The sequence below is a fragment of the Monodelphis domestica genome, chromosome 8 (assembly GCF_027887165.1).
Source record: "Monodelphis domestica isolate mMonDom1 chromosome 8, mMonDom1.pri, whole genome shotgun sequence".
Classification (NCBI taxonomy): Eukaryota; Metazoa; Chordata; class Mammalia; order Didelphimorphia; family Didelphidae; genus Monodelphis; species Monodelphis domestica.
In genome coordinates, this window is record NC_077234.1 from 145,856,288 (window position 1) to 145,883,410 (window position 27,123).

The 27,123-nt window shown below is 31.1% G+C and overlaps 1 pseudogene; it reads right to left on the bottom strand.

The window, feature by feature from the left end:
- LOC100618868 (ras association domain-containing protein 5-like) overlaps positions 1 to 25,636 on the bottom strand; it is a 181,028-nt pseudogene extending 155,392 nt beyond the window's left edge.
- Between the last annotated feature and the right edge of the window lie 1,487 nt (positions 25,637 to 27,123).

Genomic DNA, 27,123 nt, shown 5'->3' on the forward strand with positions numbered 1-27,123 from the left:
CAACAGGCAGTTCTCAGAGGAAGAAATTAAAACTATCAAAACTCATATACAAAAATATCCAAATTACTATTGATTAGAGAAATATAAATTAAAAAATCCCAAGATATCATTTCATATCTATCAGATTGACTGATGTGACTAAAAATGAAAACAATAAATTCTGGAGATATTGTGGAAAAATAATAAAAATAACTAATAAGAGAAATAATATCAACATTCTGGAAAGCTATATGGAACCATGTCAAAAGGCTATACAACTATGCATACCCTTTTACACAGTAATACCACCAAAAGAACTCAGACATAACAGAATAGAGCCTACCTGCATCAAAATATTTTAGTAGTTTTTTTTTTTAGTGGAAAAAATTTGGAAACAGAAAGATTATCCATCACTTGGGGAACTGATAAACAAGTTATGATATAAGGTTGTAATGGAATACTATTGCATCATAACAAATGATAAATAGGATGAGTTCAGGAAATCTTGGAAATACTAATATGATCTAATACAAAATGAAATGAACAGGACCAGGAGAACAATATGTATAGTAGAAGAAATATTATACAAGAATCAACTGTGAAAGACTAAATCATTATTAGCAAAACAAATTGCAAAAATAACCATCAGGAACTCATGATGAAAAATGCCCTCCATAGACAAAAAAAAAAACAACTTTTTTTTCCTAACTACAAATTGTCCAATGACATAAGATGATAAATTAAGGTAAAATAATGATGAACTGACCCACATAAATGGGGATAAGCATTATACAGTATTTGTGGTATCTAGGTGATTCAGTGGATAGAACATTGGGTCTGAAGTCAGGAAGATCTGAGTGCAAAGTTGGCCTCAGAAGTTCACTAGCTATGTGACACTAGCCAAGTCACTAAACCTCTATTAATCTTAATCCACTGTAGAAGGAAAAAGCAGACCACTTCAGTACTCAGTAAAACTTCTGGACATCAGTTTCTAGACCTTGTTAATGTGATATAATCATGGATTAGTTCTCTGAATTTTGTGAATTTCATTTTGCCATCTATAAATTGGAAATAAAAATGCCTGTTGAATCTGTGAGTGAGTTCAGAGAGCAGGGAGAGTCTATTGTTTTTCTCACTATCCTCAGTGATTGGCCCAATTTCTGTCATTATAATGAAATGCTTAAGAAATGTTTATTGACAAAATGACTGGAGCTGATATGATAAGTAAATGGTGTGATGTATACAAAAAACTTTAAAGTGAAGCATAAAATTTAAGGTGATGTTATTATCTTAACTTTACAGAAAAGGCAACTGGTAGGGAGAAGGGTTAGTGACTTGTCCATTGCCATTCAGATAAATATCTGAGACTAATTACCTGAGTTTGCTTGTTCTTTGTACTTAAATCACTGACCACCTAGATGTTTCTATGCATATATATATATATGTATATCTTCATGTGTGTGAGAAAGTGTTAAAATTTTATCAGTTAAAATACTCTTACTGAGTTCATGATCCTCCCTTCACCCAGAATACCTTCTTTATTCATTCTTTCCAAACACTCTCCATTATTGAAAGTCTATTTCATATTGCATTTCTTCTGTGAAGCTACCTTTGGCAGCCTTGTCTTGTATTGATCTTTACAATTTTAGACTTCATACTTAGTATTTAATATTTAATACCACAATAGTTAGTGATATAATGATAAAAGTAAGTGTTAGAAATTCACTTATCTCAATTAAAGCTCTCTCTTTGGGATTTTTATCTTTTTTATGCTGCTAGTATTTATCCCCAGAGTAGAATGGAAACTCCTTAAAGATCAGCAACTGACCACTCTGTAATCAAAATACCTACCTACTATTCAAGACAATTGTCTTAAATATTAGAAGAAATAAAAGTTAGTCCAATTGAGTTGCCTATTTTGCCTTCCCACCAAAACTAGAAGGATACTATATTTTAATACATGCAGGTATTCCTTGTAGTAAATAATTAAATCATTTTAATTAAATTAGAAAATAAAAATGAAAATTTGAGAAACATTTCATAATATACTTGGTCTGAAGAAAGTCCCTAGAATCTAGGGACATTTTTATCTACAACATATAAATCTATGGTAGGTAGATGAGATCAAATTATGACAAATACATAAGAAAATTTATGGTTAGCAATGGTTACAGGAAAATAATTTAGATTTCATATCATATACCTGAAATATCCAAAGGAGAAACCCAAGAACTAATTTCCAAAACATTTATCCTGACTTTATAAATGATACATTTTTTAGATGTTTATTTTCTATGCCTATGATAGGTTCACTAATGAAATCTATATGAAAGCATTAGATAACTGAACTGCTATGCAAATACTGTTTCCGTAAAGGATAGTCTGCCAATAGATCTCAAATCTCATTAATGGGCATATTCCTTCAAAAGTATCACATCCTGTATCATATTACCAGCCACTTATTTTATCTTTTCCAGAATGTCTTTTTGCACATTATCCTATGAATCTTTTTAGGAGCCAGGGAAGATCCTTCTTTACATTTATTCATATCATGTGAGTACCAAATGAACATAAGAAAGAAAATAATGGATTGCCTTTCAAGATAGTTCAATCCTTATGTTGGATCAGTCTCTTATGAATTCTCCTCATGTTGGGCCCAAATCTGTTATCCTGTAACTTCAGCTCTTTGGTCTTAATTCTTCCTTCTTTGATTAAACAGAAAGAATAAAATCCCTCCCTGACTCTATCACTAAAGGGCAATGGTTTGAATGGCTAAACATGCTAACCATGTCTCTAATATTTCTCTTCTTCAGGGTAGCAAAGCAAAATACATAAATGCTTCTCAAATTGTATGGTTTACCAACTTCTTACCATTCTGTTTTAAGTTATTTATATGACTATAAAGTTTTTATTGGATCTCTAAGGATCATTTCCAGTAGAATCAAGACGATAGAATCTATTTCTATCCTCATCATTTATATTAGTTATTTTCTCGTGTTAATAGAAATTGCATGTTTTCACTTAATGTTATTTTTCTTAATTTTATAAAAAAAGAACACTGGCATATGTAATCTTTATATCTTTCATAAAGCCTAGCAACATTGTATTCTAAACTACTATCTTTTAAATAAGAAAATAAATTTCAATCACATATATAAACAAATTCTTTAACAATTGGTGTTTGAAATCGTGTAATTCAGATCTTCTCCTTCTCTTCCTGCCCTCACCAATCTTGAGGTGGTAAATAGTATGCTATAGCTTATACCAATGTTGTTGTGTAAGACATATTTCCATATCCCTCAGTCTGACACATATTGCACATGCAAGAAAAAATTAATGAAGGAAATAAAGTGAAAATGTAATGTTTTGATCTGTAATCTGATTCCAACAATTCCTTCTGGGGCTGTGCATATACATTTTTGAATCATTAGGATTATCTTAAGGTTCATCAAATATCTTTTTGCCGTGTGTGAAGATTGGATTTAGCTCTCCCCTGATTGTAACAATGAAGGTATTTACCTCTTCCTTTATTGTGAAGATTAAATTGTAATCCACTGTCTATTTTTAGATTTAAATCCCCAAAATTATAAACCCAATATTTAAAGTACATCTACCCATTTTAACTACAAAAAGATATGAACCAACTACAAAAAGGTATGAACTAACTACAAAAAGTTGTGAACTGACCACAAAAGGTGTGAACATCCATTTCATACATTGAATGGGAGGTCTGCGACCCATGTGTGAAAGAATGGGCAGTCCTGGAGAGGAGCATTTGCTGTGATTGGTAGACATAAAATTTGGGAGAGATGACACCAGAGAAAACGATCATTAAATAGTGGAAACAGAGACACACAGAGTTTCATTAAACAGTCATTCAGGCTTGGAGTGTAGGATTCATTCAGAGATTCAGAGTTGGATTGGATCATCATCATTCAGTCACTTGGAGTTGAACTGGAAGAAAGTCACTTGAACATGGAGTGAAGACAGTCACTTGGAGTTGGAGGGAAGACAGACACATGAGGAGAGAGTGGAAGATAGACACTCAGACTTGGGGTGAAGATACTTGGCTGTGAAACTAGACCCCTGGAGAATATCATGCAGGAGATCTTAGACTTCTTTCCTTTTAGACAGTCACCATGGTGAGTGTGAAAGCTGACTTTCTTCCTTGCCCTTTCTGGAAATGTGAGCCTATCATCTTGAGACTCTTTCCCCTGATTGGGGCCTTATAATTTCTACCTGGCTCAGAGGAAACCAGAGCTCACTCACTCACTCTCTCTCTCTCTCTCTCTCTCTCTCCTTTTCTTTCTTCCTTAATATCTTCCCTCTGTTGTAAAATAAGCTACCATTATTCCATTTAGTTGAGTAATTCGTTTTGGGATTTAGAAATTAAATCCCTGGTGACCACCAATTTAATATTCAATCCAACCATAAAATTTAACATATTCAAATATGTTGCCTCTTCTATTACATTCACCTGATCTAGTTAAGTTATGATAAAAGAAAATAAAGTCAGTCCACCATGACTTTTAATAGATCAATTATGGAATATAATGATCAATGTTTTCCTTTCTTAATCCTCACAAAGTGTCCCTTTTTTGAGATTGAAGACCTTCTTTTTAATACAAAAGGTTCATAGAAGTTCAAGGATTTGTCTAAGATCACAGGTTGTGGATTACAAAGCCAAGAGTGAAACACTGATTCCTATTCCATAATCACCACTCTTATTCATGATATTGTGTGATGACTCCAATTACCTAGCTTTGTATCCTTCAAAACCAGATGCAGTGACATGGCACTAAGGAAAGAGCACTGGACTCTGAGTCAAATTAATTATTTTTTTAATTATATAATGTTGTTCCATGAAAAATATGAAAACATATCGAATAACTTCCATGGAGTTATCAGTGAAAGAAGTCACATTAGGAATTCGTATAATTTATCGTATTTCCCATAAAAAAATAGTAAAGATTATTGTCTTATATTGACTAATTATACATTAGACAAAATCATCATTTTAAATGAATATCCCATCCTACTCCTTCTAAAAGTACCCCATGTCTCAAGGAAGTTAATATTCTGCCACCACCTATTTGGAAGTAGATAGATAGATACATAGATAGATAGATAGATATAGACATAAAGATAGATAGATAGATAGATAGATAGATAGATAGATAGATAGATAGATAGATAGATTAGCAGGTAGTCAGGTAGATTCTTTTATAAGCTAAGTCCATGTTATGGAGTTATTATGATCATACAAGTTCTCAATAAATAGGATCTAGCATGGACCTCTGCAGAACCAATAAATGAACATTTCTAAGCTCTTGTTCTGTGTAAGATGCTGTTAAAATTATCGAATGTAGATACATAATAAATATGTTTTAATTAATTTATTATAATCCTCTTATAAAGAAAGACAGGTAATAGGAACTAAGAGGTGTGAAGGGTTAAATGTTTTGGGGTAGGAATTTGAACAAAAGACAGTGTGCAGTTTATTAAATGCAAAACATTTAGTTTATTATTATGAAATGTGGATAGGAAATAGAAAGGAGGAAAGTGAAAGTAATCTTACAATAGCTTTTAACTATACCCCAGATCCCAATCCTAACTAAAATTTCTCTAAAAAACATATACTATCTGCCGCACAAGACAGAATCTTCTACTAGTCCAAAGCCCTTGCCTACTCTCCTCCTCTCAGTAACTAATAATATAACCTATCTACTATAAATCTATCTATCTACTATCTACTATCTATAAACTATCTATCTACCTTATCTACCCCAGTTAATTATAATCAGTAAGGCTATTAAGTCTTTACTTTAGTTTCTCTGTCTCCAACCAGTGAGAGTGCTAGCAACACACCCTCTCCCCAGGAGAGCCAGAGACAAAAAGCCCTTTGAAACTCTGCAACTGACTAACTCCCCTCAGACACACCCTTCAAATTATCATTAACTGACAAGAGGCACAGCAGGGGATCTCTAACAGACAACCTGGACAGCAGGGGGTCTCTTACTGAAAAATATTATTGCTCTTTTTCCTCTTAAATATAAAAAGAGAGAAATTAATAAAAACTTTTAATAGGCACCTCCCCACAGTCACATAGCTAATAGATACCATACTGAGTCCTATAACTCATCTTCTTCAATTAGAGAAATGGATTTAAGGAGTTTATGGGTGATGAATATCTATTTAATTAGTGTAGGTAGGTAGGTAGTAAATATTTTATAAATTGAGTAAGCTCTATAGGCCCAGTCTGGCCAGACAGAAGAACCTGTCCTTGAAGACAAAGTAGGGTTTTTGGAGATTTTTGTTAGGATTAGGAATTTAGGTATAGTCATAAGTTATTAGAGTAATAATTTCTCTTTCCTCTTTTCTATATTACATCTGTATTTCTTCTCAACTTAAGGTAAGTATTTTTTATCAAACTGCTCTTCTCACTCTTGTCAAACTCATACCATTTAACCTTTACAAGACATAGCTTTTATGTTTTCATAAAAAAAAAACCAACAACTCTCTGTTCATATCTTTTGACCATTTTCCAGTTTGTAAATAGATCATATCCATACATTTGACTAAGTTTTCTATATATGATATGCTATATCAGAGGATATGAGATTTCTATCTGAGAAACTCTCTATACATTTTCCCCCAACATATTACTTTCTTTCTAATCATGGCTTTATTAGTTTGATTTGTCCAAAATCTTTTCAATTTAATGTATATCAAGTTATGAATTTTACCTTTCATGATGCTTTCTATCTCTTCTTTACTCACAATATCTTCTCTAATCCATAAATCTGATGAATAGTATATTCCATGTTTTTCTAATTTGTTAATAGTATCTCCTTCTAAACATTATTACCTCTATTATTTAACATTGTACTAGAAACACAAGCAGTAACAATTAGGAAGAAAAAGAAATTGAAGGTATTAAAATATGTAATGAGGAGAACAAGTTATCACTCTTTACAGACAATATGATGGTCTACTTAAAGAATCCTAAAGAATCAACTAAAAAGCTAGTGGGAATAATCAACAACTTTAGCAAAGTTGAAGGATACAAAATAAACCCACAGAAGTCATCAGTATTTCTATATATCTCCAACATATCTCAGCAGCAAGAATTAGAAAGAGAAATTCCATTTAAAATCATCCTAGACAATATAAAATACTTGGAAATCTATCTACCCTGACAAACACAGAAATTATATGAACACAACTATAAAACACTTTCCACACAATGAAAACTAGATCTGAAGAATTGGAAAAACATGAACTGCTCATGGGTAGGACAAGCTGAAATAATAAAAATGACCATACTACCCAAACTTATTTACTTATTTAGTGCCATACCCATTGACCTACCAAAACCTTTTTTTTTTTTACTGAATTAGAAAAACCATAACAAAGTGCATTTGGAAGAATAAAAGATCAAGGATATACAGGGAAATAATGAAAAAAAAATTGGAAGGAAGCTTGCCTACCAGTACCAGATCTTAAACTATACCATAAAGTAGTGGTCATCAAAACAATATGGTACTGGCTAAAAGACAGAAAGGAGGATGAGTGGAATAGACTTGGGGTAAGTGACCTCAGGAAGATAGTCTATGATAAGCCCAAAGATCGCAGCTTTTGGGAACAAAATCCACTACTTCATAAAAACTGCTGGGAAAATTGGAAAAGAGTATGGGAGAGAATAGGTTTGGATCAACATCTCACACACTATACCAAGATAAAATCAGAATGGGTGAATGACTTGAACATAAACAAGGAAACTATAAGTAAATTAGGTGAACACAGAATAGTATACATGTCAGTTCTTTGGGAAAGGAAAGATTTTAAAACCAAGGAAAAGTTAGAAAAAAAAACACAAAATGTAAAATAAATAATTTTGATTAAATCAAATTAAAAGGTTTTGTACAAACAAAACCAATGCAAACAAAATTAGAAGGGAAGTAACTAATTGGGAAACATCTTCATAACAAAAACCTATGACAAAGGTCTAGTTACTAAAATTTATAAAGAACTAAATCAATTGTACAAAAAATCAAGCAATTATCCAATTGATAAAAGGGCAAAGGACATGAACAGGCAATTTTCAGTTAAAGAAATCAAAACTATTAATAAGCACATGAAAAAGTTTTCTAAATATCTTATAATCAAAGAGATGCAAATAAAAACAGCTCTGAGGTACGACCTCATACCTGGCAGATTGGCAAACATGACAACAATTGAAAGTAATGAATGCTGGCGGGGATGTGGCAAAGTTGGGACATTAATGCATTGCTGGTGGAGTTGTGAATTGATCCAACCATTCTGGAGAGCAATTTGGAACTATGCCCAAATGGCACTAAAATACTGTATGCTCTTTGACCAAGTCATAGCACTGCTGGATTTGTACCCCAAAGAGATAATAAGGAAAAAGACATGTACAAGAATATTCATAGCTGCGCTCTTTGTGGTGGAGAAAAAAATTGGAAAATGAGGGGATGCCCTTCAATTGGGGAATAGTTGAACAAATTGTGGTATGTGTTGGTGATGGAATACTGTTTTGCTCAAAGAAATAAGAAACTGGAGGAATTCCATGTGAACTGGAATGGCCTCCAGTAATTGATGCAGAGCGAAAGGAGCAGTACCAAGAGAAAATTGTACACAGAGACTGACACACTGTGGTACAATCGAATGTAATGGACTTCTCCATTAGTGGCAATTCAGTGATGCTGAACAACCTGGCCAGATCTATGAAAAAGAACACCATCCACATTCAGAGGAAAAACTGTGAAAGTAGAAACACCAATGAAAAACAACATGGGTCAAGGTGGATATAATTGGGGATGTAAACTCTAAATGAACATCCTAGTGCAAACATCAATAAGGAAATAGATTCTGATCAAGGACACATGTAATACCCAGTGGAATTGCAGGTGGGCTATAGGAAGGGTGGCAGTAGGGAGTGAGGGATAGAGTATGATTCTTTTAACCAAGGGATAATGTTTAAAATTGACTAAATAAAATAAATCTCCTTCTATGCCTATGTCATGTACCAATTTTGATATTATCTTGGTCAGTGGTGTTAGTTATTGGTCTATATCTAGTTTTGGCCAAATTGCTTTCCTGTTTTCACAATCTTTTTTTTTTCTAAATTGTGAATGCTTATTTCAAAAATTTGGATCTTTACCTTTGTCAAACAAAATAGTACCATAATCTTCTATGACTGATTGATGATCTTGCCATTCCTGATTTTCTTTTTTTTCCACTTTTTTCTTCTTTTCCACTGATTTACTTTTCTATTTCTTAGCCAGTACAAGATAGTTTAGGTAATTAGTATTTAATAATATAATATGAAATCTGCTACTGCTATTTCTTTAATTTTTTTCATTTTTTCCTTTGATATTCTTGACTGTTTTTTTAAATGAATTTTATTAGTTTTTCTGGTTCATTTTATTTTTCATATATATTGAATAATATTTTATTTTTCATAATTACAAATGAAAGCAATTTTAACATTATTTTTAAAAGTTTTTAATTATAAATTTTCTCCATTCATTTCACCCTCTGTCAGTCCTTCCCACTTCTATCAGCTTCCTGAGATAGCAAGCAATCTGATATTGATTCTATAGGTGCAGGGGCAGTTGGGTGGCTCAGTGGATTAAAAGACAGGCCTAGAGACAGAAGATTCCAGGTTCAAATCTGATCTCAGGCACTTCCTAGCTGTGTTATCCTGGGCAAGTCATTTGACTCCCATTGCCTAGCACTTAGATACACAGAATCTATATCTAGATTTCATATGTGCAATCACATAAAATTGACATTTTTCCATACTAATTATTTTGTGGAAGATATCACAAATGAGAATAACAACATCAACATGGTGATGATGATGAATTCAGACTCCATCATTTCTTTCTTGGAGGACAAATGACATTTTTCATTACAAGACTGGGATTGGTAGACCACCATTATATTTTGGAAGCATTATGATATAGCAGAACTGCCCAAACCTGGGAATCAGGAGATCTACATAACTGATACCCAACTAAATAACTAAGTAGTTGTTTATATGCTGATATACCATATGTGATCATGAACTATTGTAATGTTTTTAAATAGAATTTGCAAAAGTTATTGATTTATTATATGCATACAATCTTCTTTCAGACAAACATTCCTGATTGTTAGAAAAATCTCTACTCTTCTCAAAATAATACCTATTTAAATCCTACCCTCATTATAAAATCTCTCTGGTCTCAATTAGTAAATGCAGTTTCCTTTGATAATCCTGTTTCAGCTTCACATTTTTCCCCTCCATGCAACAAAAATAAATGTATTTTTTTAATCTTAACTTCTGTTACCAATTTTCCAATTATCTGTCCATAAATAAATGTCTACCACGTTTCACACATGTGTAATCTCTAGATTGTTGTTTCTTAATTTTAAAACATTAAAAATAAAATAATATGTATGAAACAGAAAAAAAATAATAGAGATCTATTCTCATAAACCATGATAGTACTACTGACCAGAATCTGGGATCTACTACATCTCTACACACTTAATTATGTTGGAATATTCCAAGGGAGATTATGACAAAGCTCTTGAGAGTATTTATAGTTGCTCAAGTATAAATGGAAGAAATTTCTTCCAGAAGTCACACACAGTCATGGGAAAATGTCAAAATAAATGAAGAACAAAGAGAAATTTATATTATGAAAAATTATTTATCCCCCAACAGGTACCCTGATTACTAATAATTACTAATTAATAGATTTACTTTCTCTGAAAATCATTGGAGGAATATTTACAAATCCAATGTAGCCAACCATGTGCAAAACACAAGAAAGAATAAGGCAGGATTTTGCAGAAAATTTTCTTTAGTAGCCTGTCTTAAAATGTAGAATTGACTGAGGCATGTAATAAAATATTCTCCTATGGTATATTTTTTATTCATAACAAAATAGCATATAATTTAAAAGGAATAAAAATGAATGCTTTAAAGGTTATTTTCTAATGTTATTTTCTATATATTAAATTTATATATTAAGTTTGAACTGGTAGGGAAAAATATTATCAATGGAAAATCTTTAGTAAGAATAGCTGTGGATACATTATGGCTAATTTTTAGGATACTATGAGAAGTAATAAGGTGGGGTTTCACCAATGATTTTCTATAGAAGACTTTCTTAAGACATACAAGTGTTTGAGTGGTGTAGAATATTGTATATTCTATTTCCATTATGTGTTGTTGATAAAAAAAAAAACTACATAATATTGGGGAGAAATCATTCCTGAAGTCAGTTTTCCAACAATATATCTCCAATGATTAAGTTGGGGCCAAAAATGATTCCATTACTGGTTTGACCACAGGAAAAATGAAACAAAACATGTTCAATACTCTTCTGAATACCTACAAGTAGGAATTATAAAGGAGCTTTTTCTTATAAAGGGGACTTTACTCCTTGAGAAATTAAATATGCCACTGTCAAATATTTACTTTTTATTCAAGATGTAACTGCTACTGAGAAGAGGGACAGAGGGGAGGATATGCATGGGAGATTAGGGAATTTTATGTTGAGAAATACAAGGTTTGAACTACCAGGTTGTTTATGTCTAAGGAGGTAGTAACCTCAAATTAGACATATGTGTTAAAAAGGAAGAATAAGCCCTTAAAAAGTGTGAAAGATATGAGAGTGAGAGAATTGTGGAAACATCTTACTATAGTAGCCCCAAGTAATTATTCTGTATTGTTGAGTAGATGTGTTGGGAAAATGAGTATTGTAGAAAAATGCTGACTAGGTTTTGTTTGATTTGGTCTGTGTGGATAAGACTGTATGACAGTGGGCAATTTTATATAAAAAATTTTTAATTCCAGTATTGAAATGATTCACTTCTATCTGAACTCAAACCTACCACTTAAATAAGACACAATGGAATATGGAATAAATTTCCACTATTGTTTTGTTTTCAGATAACATTTTAATGATTGTGTACAATACCAGAACATTATGGGCCTTCTCAATAAAATCAGTGATCTCTCAAGAGGCTTTCATCAGAGGGCAAAATAATGGAAATAGTATTGTGAAAAGAATGATTCAAAAAAAAACAACATGAAAAAGAAGTTTTTAATCCAGGTATTCTCATGAACAATTTTGAATTATGCAAACACATTGATTAAATTATCACAAATTCTTTGACCTAAGGATGCTGCTGTTATTAATGTTTTCCAACTAGATCAATGAGAAAAAGAAAGGTCACTTATAGCATTAATGATATTAGTATCAAAGAACCAGAAAAATGTAAATGCCCCTGAGTAGGGAAAAGGGTAAAAAAAAGCTGTGGCACATGATTATGTGGGATATGTTGGCCTAAAATTTTGAATATAATGACTATAGAATACCACTTATATGAACTAAGGCAAAATGAGAAAAATAGAAAAAGAAAATAATGAATACCATGACTAGCAAGTATAAGTGAAAAAAAGTAATAATAAAAAAATGGATATTAAGGAATTATACAAACCAACATTGATAAAAGAAAAGATGAGAATGAACTTTTGTTCTGCTCTTTGCAGGGAGAAGAAGCATATGTGTAATTCTTCATATTAAGTGTTTATTTCAAGTCATTTTTTAAAATTTACTAAATCTGTTCCCTTCTTATTCTGTGTATAAGAAATTAGTTTCTTAAAATAGAGAAACTAGAAATATAATGTAAAGAAAATCTATAAATTCAAATTTACATGAAAAGAAATAAAATTTCCACATAGTAATATGATTTGTGTCTATTTCACCTTCATATTACTCAACTTAGCCAGGATTTGAATACTCGAAATGGATCAGATTGATTATAATTATAATTAGCAGACTGTAGGACTTTTAATAATCCCAAAACATTACCAACTTTAAAATTCCTTCCTCTTAATATCTTGTAGATGTATATTATATATTTATGTATATACATATAATTATTATGAAAGCTACCTAGTTCAATAAGAATAAATTTGGACTGTTTAGATAGTGAGATATAAAAATGACTTTTAGAGTGTTGCACAATTTTCAATAAAGTATTGAAAAATGAGTCAGATAATCACTATTTACATGGATCCTCTTTTTTAGAGTGATATGAGCATTGACTATGGATTTTAGGTTTTTTTTTTTTTAATTATACATAATCAGTTAGGATGTAGTATATATTGGTCAGTAAATCCATGAACTTCAATGTGAAGATCTGATGTGAGGGACATATTATATAACATATACAGCACTTTCAATAACAATGATATAAATTACCAAATTACTATGTACATATAACTTGTTAGCAAACTTTCAAATTTATTCTACATAGTTTTGCTTTATTTTCCATGAGATGTATTAGGAACCACTCAATTGTTTTAATATTGACAAGGAGCAGCACTAAGAAAAAAATAAAACCTCACCAAAGAAATGTCCTGTACAGACCTTATTGTTAGGTCATTATTATGGCAACAACAATTTTTAACTAATAAATCTAGGACACAAATTTAAATAATTTCTGCATAAATTAACATCTAATAGTCTAAATCCTAAGTTTCATCCATGAAAAATATAATAAATTGATCAGTGACTTATTGAAATTGAATTTAATGCTAAAGAGGTGAGGTAATTATAATATTTGGGAAACAAAAACACTTTCATTGCACTTTTCCCCAGATTTCTGAGAGTTTCTGAAAAAGAAAAAAATAAATTGGGGGGGGCTGGCTGTTCATTTAAAATGGAATAGCTTTCAGATGCATTAGCTATTTAGTAAATCACTTTTACTCTTATTTTTTAAAAAAAATCTGCGTTTAGCACCCATTTGAACATTTGTGCACTACTAGGTATAACATATAAAAATTTTAGATAGATTTATATTATTTTCGCTATCCAGATATAGAAAATGCTGCAGTGACACCTGCTGGTAAAAAGTTAATTCATTTGCAACTGGTTAGCTAATTCTCAAGCTTGCTCTCTTTTTTTTAATTATATGAAGATAAGTTCTATCTAAGAAAATTGTTCTAAAAGGCTAGGAATCACATCTAGTAGAGAGGAGGAAATGAATGGCATCATTTGTCTCTCATTCCGTTATTTGTCTGGTGGAAAAATGGCTATAAAAATTGAGTATGCAAAAATGATTGGGAAGAGTTCATGTTCTCTAGACACCTATATGAGGGCTTTGCATGAAGATTGTAGGGAGAAATAGCTTTTTAGCTTAATATTTTGTTTGAAGGCAATGTTTGATTGGCTACTTGCTGTTCTAAAGAGTTCTGTTTGTTCTTAAATATTTTATCTTTAGTATTTAGTTCAATATCTTAACTTAGTAGACAATATTCAAAGAATAAATTAACTAGAAAGTTTACAACTAGAAGAGTGTTCCTGATGTTGTAACCATGTCTTTTAGATAAGAAGAGATTTCCAAAATGGAAAATTATTTACCAAATCCTGACTCTTCCAAATTCCCGTTTGACCAATTTTTCATTCAAGTTAACGCGTCCCTGGAAGATTAAGACTTCTATGAAAAAAAGAAATAAAGGCAAATACATGGTAAATACAAGAATAATATTCTTAATGAGATGATAGAAATCTTAAAATACCTCATTAAATGTGTTCCAAATGAAAATACATTTAAATGTCTCATTGAGACATTCTAACTACATTTCAAATATATTTATGAAAAAAATTATAAGAAATAAAAATAATACTTTAATAGAAGAAAATCAAAGAAAATATTATGCATACCCAAATGGATGTCAAATAATATGATCAAATAAAGTGTGGAGCAAAAAACAAATCAATACAAAAAGACATTAACTATATAAAATTAGAAAAGCAATGAGACTTCATAATATGATTTAGAGAATATAATTTCTTTAGTAGTTATAGGAAAATATCTTTTAAAATTATAGTAGCCAATAAAAACTGCTGGAAAAAAAAACAGGCAAATACTCTAGAAGAAACTAGGAACAACCAATAACTTGTGACATATACCAAGGTAAAGTCAAAAATGGATTCATGATTTAGGGAAAAAATGGTGATGGGGACATCTGGGTGTCTCAATGTCTTGAAAGCCAGGTCTGTAGAGCAGAGTCCCTAGGCTCAAATCTGGCCTCTGATACTTCCTAACTGTATGACCCTTAGGAAATCATTTAACCTCCCTTGCCAATTTTTTTGTCTTAGAGTCAATACTTAGGTCATATCATTAACAAATTAGTGGATTATACAATAGTTTACCTGATATATCTAAGGATAAAGGAAGAGTTATATTCAAATAAGTCAAGAACATTATGAGATACACAATAGATAACATTGCTACATTGAATTAAAATGTTTTGCACAAATGAAATCAATGCAACCAAAATTAGAAAGAAAACCAGAAACTAGGGGAAAAATAATACCAAGTGTCTTTGAAAAAGGCCTCATGTCTAAAATAAATAGAGAAAAGAGTCAGATATGTGAGAATACAAATAATTTCCCAATTGACAAATGGTCAAAGGATAGTCCTATGGAAAAAATGCTCCAATAAAACTGTAAAAATGGAGATTTGAACCCCAGATTATTATTTTAAATTGCCAAGTTTAAATTCCTTTTAAGAAGAATTTTAGGTTAAGGAACATGCTACCTCTCCGAATCCAGAAATTGAACTTTTTGGAGAAGACACCATGAAGATGCCTCCAGACCACAAGCTGCACTAGAAATTCAAGAATGAACTTTGGGTGTATTTGATTGAATATTTATTTGTATGTATACTTTCATGCCAAAGGGGACTGCCCCCTAACTGGCTTTTTGTCAATGTGTCTAGCAATTATTGGTTTTGTTCTTTTTTCTCTTATCCTCAAATTGTTATAATCTTTAAGTTAATTATGTTTTCATTATCCTTTTGGGGAAACTTTTCTCAATAGAATCAAATGGAGAAATGTAAAAATGGAGATTTGAACCCCAGACTTCAATTCCCAGAAGTCCTTGGCAGTCCCCAGAATTCCCTATAATATTACCTGAATTCCCACCTGGGCAGAGAACAAAAATGGATATGTGAACTGACTGTACCACCTACTTGGCCTCTCTCTAGGCTTCCGCTTCTAGGCACACGCGGCTCTCTACCTAGCAGGCAAGATGTAGGTTGCACGTGCTTTCTTATTTTTGTATTTTCTTTATTTCTTAATTATTTCTTAATCTTTAATAAACTTCATGAAATATATGCTTTTAGTAGAGAAACTAATTTTAACTATGACAAAACATAGAGAAATGCAAACTCTAAGGTCCCACCTTACATCTATCAAACTAAAATGACTAAAAAGTAAAGAGATAAATGTTACAGAGGATATGAAAAAAATGGGACACAATTCCACTATTGTTGAATCTTTGAATTGATGTAACTACTCTGAAGAATAATTTGGAACTGTGCCCAAAGGGTCATCAAACTGTGCATACTCTTTGAACTAGCAATACTTTTCCAGGAGCTACATCCCCAAAACTGGAAAAAGGACCCACTTGCACAAATCTATTTTTTGCAGTTCCTTTTGTGTTTGCAAAAAATTGGAAACTGAAGAGCTGTCTATCAATTCAGGAATGGTTGAACAAATTATTGCATATAATTATAATAAAATACTATTTTGCCATAAGGAATGATCAACGAGAGGATCACAAAAAACTTGGAAAGAGTTATATAAAGTGAGGCAAAATGAAGTGAGATAAACAAAGAAAATTTTGTACACCACCAGAACAATAATATATGATGATCAACTAAGAATGTCAAGCATTATCAAAAAAAGAAAAAAAAAAGGATTCAGGGCAATGCCAAGGGCCTCATGATGAAAGAGGCTATCCAATGCTATGGAAGGAAGTAATAGAGCATGAAACACATCATTTTCACTTTATTTTCTTAATGAATTTTTCTTTCGTGTAAGCAGTAGATGTCTTCTTTTAAAACATGAGAAATATGGAACTATGTATTTCATGTTAACACATGTATAATCTATTTCATATTTCCTGCTGTCTTGGTGAGGGCAAGAAAGGTAAAAGGAAAAGAGAAAGCATGAACTTAAAATGTCAGAAAACAATGATTAAAGACTGCATCTACCAGTAATCTGGAATTTAAAAAAATAGCAAAATTGAGAAAGGATGAAGTAAGTAATGAAGTAAGTATTCATCTTTCATGTAAGAATTTTAAAACAAACCAAAAGAAATCTTGAAAAAAACTGTGAGACACAAAGTTGAAAACAAGACAGTAGCTATTTGTTTTGAAATTAAATATTAAAATCAAAATGAACAAATTATTCAAAGATGAAAAAATAAAATTATAAGTTGAAATGAAAATAAATACAAATAACTAAAATATTATACATATGTATATATAATTGTTCATTTTAGGCTACTGTAGATGCTTCCCACTTAGCAGTTATATCTTATTCTGATACATATATACATATATTAAAATAGCAAATTAATTTATACCAATATTTAAATAAGCAATGATGACCAATCTAGATTTATAATCAGAATTAGGAAGATTTTTCAACATTGTTGACAGAATTAATCACACATGCAAGAAAGTATAAATTCATACAATTTATGGGGGAAAAACATGAAAAAATACAGCAAAAATACAAAAATTCTTATTTATATGAAAACTCAAATATAACTCCTATCACAGGGCTCATTATTAAAACACTCTTGCCTTATTGATAGAGATCATCTTTTTCATCTCTTTCAGTGCTCTTCAAGCAATTCCTTTTACCAGTAAAGAGAGAATCCCATACTAATTTACCATGGAAGAGGTTACATTAAAACTATAGACGTTGAATGTCTATTGTTTAAAATGATCAAATAAATTACTGTAAAAACGGAAGCATTTTTTAGTCACCAAAAGAAAAGAAACAAAAACTTTTTTATAAATGCAAGGAAAAAAGCAAAGATTGATTAATTTTGACTTATTCCTAAAAATAAGACCAGAAAGTAAAAATAAAAGTATTAACAAAGAGAAGGCAAATTTTTCCATATGTGTAGATTTAAAATGGATTTACTTCAAGGACCCCACAGAATCAACAAGCAAATCTTTGTTTAGAATTTAAGTAAAGAATCTAGATACAAAACAATTTTTTAAAATAAAAATTTCTTGAAAACAAATACAATACTTAGGAGGAAAATCTTTAAAATAATTAAGAAATTTATATAATACCTTGGAATTAATCTACCAAAATAAATTCAAGACATAATTGATTATAATTATAATATACTTTAAAAAATAAGAAAAAAAGAATAATTTGGAAATATATTTGTTAAACATAATTTGACTGGACCAATATGCTAAAAATGGCCATGCTATTTCAATCAACCTATAGATTTAATGAAATGTTATATAGATAATCAAATCACTATAAGAAAATAGAATAGAAAAAAGAATTCTTTTGCAAGAAAAAATGTCTAGGAAATAAGAGGGGCAGAATAAAAGGGCATAAGATTTTGAAATTTCGAATATAACATCTTTAAAAAAATCAAAAAAATATAATACTGACAACCAAAAATCACTAATTCAGTAAAACTAAGCATAATGAGTCAGTGGGAGAAATGGATGTTTAATGAACTAAAGGAATTGCAGGCATTCCTGACAAAATGGCCAGAGCTTAAAAGAAAATTCAGTAATCAAATTTGATACTCAAAAGAAGCATAAAAAGATAAACAGTGATGCAGAGCGAGAGGAGCAGAACCAGGAGAACATTGTACACAGAGACTAATACACTGTGGTATAATCGAATGTAATGGACTTCTCCATTAGTGGCGGTGTAATGTCCCTGAACAACTTGCAGGGATCCAGGAGAAAAAGATACCATTCATAAGCAAAGGATAAACTATGGGAGTGGAAACACCAAGAAAAAGCAACTGCCTGAATACAGAGGTTGAGGGGACATGACAGAGGATAGACTCTAAATGAACACTCTAATGCAAATACTATCAACAAAGGAATGGGTTCGAATCAAGAAAACATCTAATGCCCAGTGGACTTACGCGTCGGCTATGGGGGGTGGGGGGGAGGAAAAGAAAATGATCTATGTCTTTAACGAATAATGCTTGGAAATGATCAAATAAAATATATTAAAAAAAAAAGATAAACAGAAAAAAAATTCAGGGGAATAAGTGGAGTTAAACTAATCACATCTTTACATGGGAAAGTAGTACCTAGGATATTTAAGATTTCTATGTTACAAGAGATTCCTAAAGTATTTAATATGTTTAAATAAAGCAAACTTAAATAAAGTACTTAATATACTTAAATAAAGAAATCAAAAGAAACAATTAGGTTAATCTTATTTCATTGCTAGTAAGGTAATAACTAAGATGTTTAAAATGCTTGTGGTATTTAATGTAGCTAGGATAACTAAAATACTTAGGAAACAAGGAACAGAAAATTCTTGAGAACTTTATCACTATTGAGGGAACAATTTGGAATATTTATAGAGAGATCAGAGAATAAGTTTAATATAATGGGGTATTATTTCTTTAAAAACCAAGAGATAAAAATATAATACACTGGGAAAAGAAAAAAAAAGGAAAGTTGAAGGTAAATTATCTTACCTGAGGAATAATGAAAGAATCAAAACAGTAGAAAGGAAAATGTGTGTGTGGGTGGGGAGTGTTACTCTCATCAAAATTGGTACAAATTGGGAATAACATCCACACTCATGTATAGAAATCTATCTTACCCAATAGGGAGATAGGAAGGGGAGAGAAATATAAAAAGAGGAAGGACAGACAGTAGGGAGAGAAAATTTGGAGAGGTAGGTAAATAGAAGCAAAACATTTGTGAACAGGGAGAGAAAGAGAAGGTCAAACAGAGTGAGATGGCAAGGTCAGAGAAAGGGGGATGGACCTACTTGTAAAAATATTTTCAGCACTTCTTTTTTTGGTGGTAAAGAATTTGAAACTGAAGGGGTGTCCATGGGAATGACTAAACAAACTGAGGTATATGATTATAATGGAAAACTATTTTGCCATGAGAAATGATGAACAGAATGAGTTTAGAAAAACCTGGAAAGACTAATATGAACTGATGCAAAGTGAATGAGCCAAACCAGGAAGATGGTAACCTAAATATTGTACAATGTTCAACTGTGAAAGACTGACTTATTATCAGGAAAATACAGTTCTAGGATAAACCCAAAGGATCCATGATTTTAAAAAAATGTATCTATTCCAAAGAAGTTTTAGAATCTGATTGTAGATCTAATCTATCATCCTTCACTTTATTTCATGATTTCTGTATTGTATGTGTGATGTATGTCCTCAGTCAAAACATGGAGAATATGGAAATAAGTATTGCATGAAAACATTGATATTGGCTATATCAGACTACATATTGCCTCAGGAAAGGGGAAGAAAGAGGGAGGTAGAGAATTTGAGTTGCAAAATATCAGAAAACAATTGTCAAAATGTTTTCTACATGTAATTAAAAACATTAAAACAATTTTTGCAAATAAGAATGTTATAAAATATTTAATACTGGCTAAACAATAGGATGGTATATCTATTAGTCCAGCAGGCTCAATAAGAAAGACTTAACTAATAAAACACCGGTCAAGTGTTTGATGAATTCCAAAACAAAAACTATGGTGGAAAAAATTAACCATTTATATAGACATTGCTGTAAATGGAAGGCAAATTGACAGAAATTAGTTTTAGGCCAACACCTTATATAAAACAATGAATTTTAAATGTACTTGAGTACTTTTATAAAGTTATATCATATAAAATTGGAACATAAGGGAATATCTTTTACAACTATGGCTATAAAGAAAGTTTTTAAGATTAAGAATCCTTAAGATTCAGATAATTTAAAAATGGATATTATATATGTATATATATATATGCATAAGTTAAACTATTTTGTCATCATAAATGCAATTAATGGGATAAAGACTTAAGGGGAAAACACTACAAAACATAACTGTAATAAAAGTGTGATGTCAAAGCTATATAGGAAATCGGCATATATATGTATATATACATACAGAATGTATGTATATATATTTTTTTCAAGCATCATTCCCCAAAAGACTAGAGGTCAAAAGATATGTGTGAATGATTAGAAAGTATGATAAAGAATGAAAAGGTTTGCAATTTGCAAAACTGTGGAAAAACTGAAAAATGCAAACTTAGGAATGATTGACAATGCATCAGTCAATGCAAGCCTGAGCCTGAGGGATCTCAGGTGAAGATTCCATTTGCCCAACTGACTTCCTTTTCTCCTGAAGAAGTTGAGATGAAGGCTTGAAGAGATTTTCCCTGTGATCTGACTGAGGAAGGAGTTTCTCCTGTATCTAGCTGTTGGCAGCATCAGTCTTACTTGGACATCAGGACTTACTTGGACATCTAACAACAAAAGATCCTGACTCTATTTGATTTTGGATTCCTGCTGTGAGATTGGGGCATTTGGTTAAGTTTTTAGTTTAGTAACATAGTTGATAAAGTTTAGTTAGTTTTAAGAATAAGAATATCCCTAAACCCTTATTCCTTTCCCTTCCCAACCAATAAAACAGATTTATTTATATGTTTTCCTCTTGTGTTTCCCTTACCCCAAATCCTACCCTAACAAAATATGATAAGCAATCAAGAAACAAGTTTTTAAAATGCTCTATATAATTAATAATACAATAAAATGCATGAAAGTAATTATTCATGAACACTTCACATGGTAAATAATTTATAGCCCCCAGTATATATGCAAATCCAGTATGAATCTCTCCCTTTTAATATACAGGGTGCCCCAAAAATTTAAGCACAGTTTTAATTTTAATTAGCTTAAATACTAGCATTAAGTATTTAAAACTACACTAAAACTTTTTGGGACACCTGGTATATGGTCTAGTTCAGCTATTGTTTTCTTCTCTTAGTTAATATTAGTTTATTGCTTCCTCCAAAGAACCTTGAGGACTGTGATGTAGTTCAATCACATTTTAAAAAAAAGATAGTGTCAGACTGCACCCAAATATGAATTATACATAATCTTATATTATTTGCTCTGTAGAACTTAGTCTTAGTGGGTCTTGATAAAACTTGTTCCCATATATTAGTAAAAGATTATCAAAATTTCTATTTGGCTTCATTGTGTTTTAAACTCTTTAATCATTGGTTTTTATCTCCTTTCTAAAGGACAGATTTTACCAACTAATCAATGAAAGTAAGTGAAATTATTTTTAATTTAAAAAAAGGTGACAAGTAAAGCAAATTTGAAAACTTATTTAATTTTAAATTAATTTAAATATCAACTTGTGTTTTAATTCCCTATTTGCTGGTGTTTTGACTATTTTTTGAGAAAAACAAACAAACAAAACAAAACAAAAGCAGTACTAAGTGGTAGCGGAAATGTTTGTTTTTTCAATTTCAATCTGAACATTTAAAATATTATTTTTCCTCATTTTTAAGACACACATAAAATATAAATGCCAAATATATATATATACACGTATATATATATATATATATATATACATAAGATTAGAATTCATGAAATATTCTTGAAAAGAGAAATGGCATGGACTCATATCTAGCATCTTATATATATATATAAATATATATATATATAAACCTAAATTATGAAGATACACGAATATACCTAGAAACAGAAAATATATAGTCAATAATATAATTGGTTCTGTTATTTCAAAGTTTGCTTTCCTGCTGAATTATATAAGCACTTAGTTCAAAGTTCTAGTATATGAGGACTGGGACAGTATTCTTAGTACACTAATATTACTATACCATGACGCAGTCTTAGTATATTAGTATGGTGAAAAGAAATTATCTGATTGCTTTTGGATCATTTTGTAGAAAAAGAACTTATGACTTGAAAATCCTTACTTAGTAGCCATTTTTTCAAATTATACTTAGTTAAGAATCCTATTTAAAATAGATACCCCATAAAAATTAAAAAATGCTTCTGCTTGAAGACTCCCAAGGACAGGGAACACCTCACTTTTTTTTAGTAAAACCATTTGATTTTGAGGCAATTGAATTGTTTATTTTGAATAGTTTTTTTCATTGCAATTTGTTTTATGGAGGGAAAAACCAAATCTTTTTAGAATGCTTCATTTTAATTACTGCATTTAAATATGATCATTATAATACCTCAAATCATTCCTCTTTAATCAATTAGTTATCCTTTATGAAGGAAAGCTCAGGGATTATACTAACACTGTACTTGTCCCTTTACCTACCATAGTGAATACAAGAAGAGTCTTAAATATTTTTGAATTAATTATTTCTCCATCTAATTGTAGTCAACTCCTTTTCAAACTTACCTTTTGTCTATGGATTAAATTAAAATGCCTCCATGCCCTTTTCTAAAATTTATATGTAATATGAAAAGCAAAATTAAATAATTGACCCAAAAAGGGTTTGGGAAAGAAATTATACAAGGCCATTTTTTGTAATAATTTATTTAAGGTCTCATATTTTAGTCTTAGTAATTCAACCATACTAATTAAATTTAATATCAAGATTTCTTTTCAATCTCCAATTGAAAGCCCAATAACTTAAACAGGCAAGCAGTACTCCAAAACTGCAGTGATGTTGTGATCTTGTCAATGTGGCAATTTATTCTAACAATAACTAATCAAACTTATTAATACATGTTCATCCTGTGTAACTCATTTCCATTCCCACCCACAAGTATATAACACAGTATGTCCATCCAATGCACTAGACTTGACCTCATATTTTCATGACACTGACTGTCCAGAAGTTATCCTGCATCTGTGCTTTATGAATTGCATTCTGCCTTTTTTTCTTGTCACATATTTTGCTGCTGATGTTTGTTTTTCAGCTTTTCCCATGTAGTTATGCAAGCAGCTGATCCATGGCCACAGCGTTCCTCTCTATATCCTTTTGGGTAAATGTCAACTTAGATATAGTGATGCAACATAAAAGACTACCATTAAAAGGTATTAATTTATAGGCAAATAAATAGAGGCTCATATTCAAGGAAAACCTAGGGTCATTATAAGCAATGGACATTTTTTTTTAAATCAGTCTATTCTCTTTGGCTCCTGACATGAAATTTTGTTTTTATAGCAGTAGTTATGTTCTTATAGAAAAGAATTATCAATTTTGTCTCTTTCTTCTATATGTAGTTAGATTAACCATTTTGGAGTGATTCTAGATCTCTGAGCATTCTAATGTAATCAACAAAGTGTCATCCACAAAAAGAAATACACAAAAATTAAATTAAAAAGAAAATATTTATTAATGACCTAGTACATGGATGGTGTAGATGGCAGGAAATCAAAGGGAAAATGAAAGCTTTTATTTTCCTAGTATGAGAAACATACAATGTGTGTGGGGGGGCAAGGAAGTACAACATATGTAAGAAATATATAATTGCAATAGGGAGAATCTATTGATAATGATGGAAACAGGAAAGATCTCATATGGACATTGCTTTAGCAACTAGACTATATTTTGAAGGAAAATATAGATTTTCTTAGTCATGGTAAAGATAAAATCCTTTTCATACAAGGATGATTATTTTGGAAATGGTACAGAAACAAAACAAAATTGAATGCCCCATTCAGGGAACAATTAATGAGCAAAAGAGACTTCATTATTTTTCATATGCCTATGAAAGAAGATGTTAGGTAGTTGGGGGAAGATTGTGGAGAGAGTTAAAAGCAAAATGAATTATGTTAAAATGTCCCAAAATATGATTAGACTAATAACCTTTAAAAGAAACCAATTGATGAGAAAAAGTGTTAGTCTTACTAAAATCTGAATGTACTATGCTAAAAATATCTTCAAATTAATCATAATATAATATTGGTTGCTCCAACAAGCATTACCAGAAGTACTTATCAAAGTGTAATTCCTAGAAGAGAACACCAAAGGGCAGGATCTTCTATTTTTCTGACTTCAGAAAAATTAAAATTTTCCATTAGCTACCTGTGGGCATTTGCACATATACTAGACTCTCTTTAGCATGAAAAGAATGACTTATAGAAGATTCATAAAGTGAGAATAATGAAGTTTCCTTAAATGTCAGCATTCTTAACATTGTGCTGTCTTGAGTTGCAAAGAGTAAGGAGCATTTTCCTTTCTTTAGATAACAGATGGCCATCTAGAGTTTAATTTAAAAGCCCAATGGACAATAAATAGCAAAAATATGCTAAAGACTCTCTTTGGAGAACACCTGAGAATGTGAATAAATTGCTGCCTTTTCAAATTCAGTAATTGAATTAAAGTCTAACCTTAGCTACAAAAGAATTGGCATGGTTTGTTCTTCTTTGTTCCAAAAATTGTATCATGAGACTTCTTACCAACTTTTTCCCCTGCACACTTTTTTCTTTCTGTTCATTCAGAAGTGTCCTCATTTTCTTATAAATCTGCCACATAGAAAAGTTAGCCAGATTGTCCAGCTGATGCTGAATGACTTACCCAGGGTGCACTGCAGAGTAATGGGATACCTGAGGTACAGAGATTATCTGTAATGGCATTCTGTTACTGCTGCTCAGTGGTGGTACAAATAGGTTTGCTGCTGTTAACACTAAAGCTAATTTGTGTATTATCAAAGCCCAGGAAACAATTTGGCCACTTGCCTCCATGGATTCCCATGCAGGCTTTGTGGAAGTAAATGCTTTTGTGTAGTATGAGTTTCTCATGCTTTCCTCCATTCAATCAATCAATAAATAGTGGGTCTGACCAGGATACAGATGGAAACTAATCTGAAAAGAGAATTTAATGCTCCATGAATTCCCTCTTGGGTGTAACGTAATAATTTAAGAGCAATCTTTTTGGCTACTTGGCAGAGGAAAAGATAGAAACCTTAATAAAACAGTAAAACATAGTGTAAACATATTGGTAAGTACTGGATTAAAGTTCAAGAATTAAAGAAAATAAGAATCGATCATAGGATGGAAGAAAAATATGGGCTTATCTAATTGGTTTTTAACTCTAGGAATTCAATTTAAAATTCCTTTTTCCTATCTTTTCTAATACTATCCCTTAGATGAAGCTTCCTTAAGCTACCTCTTTATCGTTAGATAAATTTACTTTTTTCCTAAGTATGTTAATAATACTAATAGCAATAGAAGCCTCTGCTCAATGTGGAAAACTCAGTTTCAGAGAAACTCTGATAATAATTATCTACTAACTAGTTTGTTAAAAAAAAACTTTATTAGGAATATATTTGGAAGGAATTTTTTTTGTGTTTCTTGAATTTCTAAGTTGAAAACAACTTCTGGTCTGGGTTGAGTATCACTGTGTAATGGAGTACACCACCTCCCCTGGAGTTATTTTCAGAGAAGCAGAATGATCACAGCAGGGTGCTATGTACTTCAGAAATATCTTCTTATTCCTCTGTGCATTTTCAAATCAGACAAGCAAATGTCACTTGTGGTGGACAGAAAAGTTGTTGATTTTTTTAAAAAAGAAAAATAAATCTTTTTTAGAAAATTCTCTGGTTTTTGTTATAACACATTTGGTTAAAATATGAGTCAAATCATGTTTGCAGTGCAGAAAGAAAGCTATAGTGCATCTGTCTAGCTATTACATGTAAAGCCTATAAAGTGGGTATTATCCTTGTCCCTTGACACTAGCTTTTTAAGAAATTGCATTATATAGTAATTGAAATTCTACTTCCTACATATTCTATGTTCTAAGCAATCAGCCTTCCACATACAATCTTTGTTAACTATTAGGAATGCCAGTCTAATCAGTGGACTCATGAAACACAAATTGCCTTAGGTCTCCAACAAGAATTTATTGATAGCCCATACAGTATATAATCATTCTCATTTTTCCTGAGAATACTTTATTTCGCAAAGTATAGCCTTACCTAGATACCTTGCATATAATAAATTAATCCATGTTATTTAGAAATTGCTAAATGAAAATTGGTTCTCAAGTTTGTTAACCCATTTCTCTTTTCAATGAGAAAGTGTTTTGTATTTGATTAGTTCCTTCTTTTATGAGGAGTGACAAAACCTTCTTTCTTTCCCAAAGAAAATGACCATAGCCTGAATAAGCATAGATATTTATATTTGGGGGAAAGGGTAATGGTAGAGAGGCAACATGATACAATAATGGAGAGATCACTGGATTTGGAGAAAATGTAGACATTCAAGACTTGACTATGACTTTCTACCTC